Source organism: Gavialis gangeticus, unplaced genomic scaffold (genome assembly GCF_001723915.1).
Source record: "Gavialis gangeticus isolate Ggan-Ray unplaced genomic scaffold, GavGan_comp1, whole genome shotgun sequence".
NCBI lineage: Eukaryota > Metazoa > Chordata > Crocodylia > Gavialidae > Gavialis > Gavialis gangeticus.
The window spans coordinates 54,788,793-54,791,717 of record NW_017728994.1 but is presented as its reverse complement, the minus strand read 5'-3'; the positions used below and the strand labels follow the sequence as shown (position 1 = coordinate 54,791,717).

The 2,925-nt window shown below is 37.4% G+C and overlaps 1 protein-coding gene across 5 annotated transcripts in view; it reads right to left on the bottom strand.

Annotated features, from left to right (window-relative positions):
• The window catches only part of VTI1A (vesicle transport through interaction with t-SNAREs 1A), a 502,745-nt gene that overhangs the window by 309,657 nt on the left and 190,163 nt on the right, over positions 1-2,925 (bottom strand). The window lies entirely within an intron of this gene.

Sequence of the window (2,925 nt, the reverse complement as noted above, 5' to 3'; positions counted from 1 at the left end):
TTCTTTCTTCATCAACAAGGATCCCCGGGAGTTATGCATTGATCAAGAGTAATCTCTCTATCACTAAAAATAATACTCACAACAAGTAGAGAGAGATCGCCTAGCGGACCGAGCAAAAGGACGGGATGTTAGAATTCCTGAGGCTCACTTCACCCCCTTTGAAGTGCTCCCACACAATTTAAGGAGAATGGAAAGCAGCTGAACACCTGCTGGGGATGCCTTTGGTTAAGGAAAAGTCCTCACTGAACACAGAGACACCACAGCTGATGCCAGTGCCCCTTTTTGCAGCTCCCAGAGAAGAGGTCATGGTGAAAAGCTGGCTGGATTACACCGTATTCTAGCAACACCCAACTGGCAGATGGCATTATGCTAGCAATGACCAGGTCAGTGAGAGTACCCTGTAGGTTGCTCTGATCAATGTTTGGGCTGACACATAATTGGCCCCAAAATCCAGAAGCCGTAAGCGGCTCCCTCACTGGGTGTGGGCAAGAATCCAGGCCCCGTATTCCCAATTCTGTACCACTGAGTTTGTCTGATCTTGAAACCATGCTACCGCGAGTTCCTCAACTGATCAATTCCTTCTGTCAACTCTTAGGAGATAATGTGGGGTGCTAAGCACAGACGAGGGGCGGAAGTGATGTGAGGCTCATCTTGGGGGAGTCAGAGAGCTTCTGCAAGGAACGGCATTTTGGAGGGCAAGTGCCCATCACTCTTAGGGGAAATAATATTATTAGGGGAAAAAATATTACAGAGGGGAACAGCCCTATTTCTAGATGCTCCGCAAAATTATTATTCTATATCCGATATTGATTTAATTTGGCTTAGTCTAGCCGCTTTCCTCTATACCCAACACTCCCTTGTCTGCAAAATGAATGTAATAGTACTGACCTTACCTCGCAGAGGTGTGAATTTCAGCTCCTCAGATGAAAGAGGCAATGTTTTATTTCTATTAAATCAGCAATATAAGTGTCTAAAAGGCAGACGCCAAATGTATTGCAAAAATTACACTACAGTCTTAGGTTTGCTATTCAATACTACATTACATTGTCATTTAATGGGTGGGGGGAAGCTTCTTAAATGTGGCAATCCATTCTCCAAGACCACTGCGCACATATCAGACAAAATTAATGACTGTAAAAGTCTAACAGACTTGTGCTTTGTCTTGTGTGAAGGAAAACACAACTCTGTGGACCAGATAAAAATCAGCCTCTTTGCCTCTTTTGGCAGTTAGATCATAACAAGGCCAAAGTGATATTAAATCATTTATGAGGTTTTTAAGTTTAAATATCAAAGTGATATATATGCAGGAGTATTGTTATGACATTTGAAATTCAGCAATAGGCATTTTTTTTTAGACATTTCAAGCTATGTAAAACCTGACATTTCAATGTTTATATACAAAAACAGCTATGATACAAAATAACACCTCTCCACCAATACTTTGTCATTTAGAACTTTTTATAGTCATCTTGTTATATTCAAACCTGCTGCAGAGCAATTTCTTGTCTGGAAACCTGTCATACTTTTGCAAACAGAAAAAAATCTACTGCACATTAATTATGATCTTTCTGGTAATCATTTTAGTCTCTGCATTTTCAGAAGTCACTCTTTCATCCTTTTTATGTTTAGGCAGAAATGTTCTTTTGGCAGCTAAAATATACTACTTTTGTGCAGTGTTTTGATGAAGTGCACTAAAGAAAAAGAAAGGAAGTGAACTGGACTTGCCAATAAAGAAAAAAACAACATTGCTATACCACTGTTCTGGGTACCATTTTCATGAGGTATGGAAAATAACATGTACTACTCATCAATTATTTCATAATGTATAATGCCTGTCTCTCCAACCTTCTAACGGCTGGGATTGAAATGTTTTGACATGATGATCTCAGGTGAAAATACTGAAGGCATTAAAAATAGATATAAATAGGGTGATAATGAAGAACAAAATGTGTAACATTTTCTTAAAGTCATAGCTTGCAAATTAACAAGCAGGTATTGACTTTTCTTTGAGGTCAATAACAGCATTTATCGATCGGAGAAGTTAATACTCACAGAGGTCAATATTAGATCTCAAGGGTCAACAAATCTGGATACTGACTTCTATTTCCTATCCATATATAAATATTGCATAGGCAAAATGGGCACATTCAATCTTTGGAGATAAGAAAACACTGCATGTGTCAAGGCAGAAAAAAAGGAACTAGAAAAGTTTATATGGTGTCTAGTAGGAGTATTTTCTAATCATTATCAACCATTAGAAGGCCCAGATAAGTCTAGTGTTACTAATTAAGATAAGGTCTGTGCCCCACTCTTCATTTCTGTGCTTTATGTTTTCAAAGAAAAAAACAATCCCATAAATAAAGCAAAGTCCAAATGGAAGTAAATACCCACATTGGAAAAAATGCTTTCTTCAATAAACAAACACAACAAAAATATTTTGCAAACAAATGATAAAACACTAACGAAGAGTTAGAGACTAAAAAATAGCATAGAGTTTGTCTAACAGCATGCATGTGAATCTCTAAGTTTGGTCACTCAAGGGCAGAATTAGGTGCTTAGGGTTTCATTCACAGCCTAGTAAATATCAATGGAAAGGCTCCCAATGACATCAAGAAACTATGGTCAGACTCTTTGAGATCCAAAGCTAATTTCATCCTGGTTTAAATACTGTGACTTCAAAAGGTTGCAGAAGGTGTTAAAAAAAAAAAAAAAAAAAAAGAGAGAGAATTTGGACATTATTCTTCCTTTCATTTTTACAGGTAACTTTATTTACTAATCTCAGGCATATCCTTGAAAAACAGGTATAAAGAAAATAAGAATCCAAAAATACTCATGCCACTCTTCTTGGATACAGATATTCCATTATGACAAAGAACCAAATCAAAAGGTCAATAATGAAACATCTAAGAAACAAGTTTGACTCCC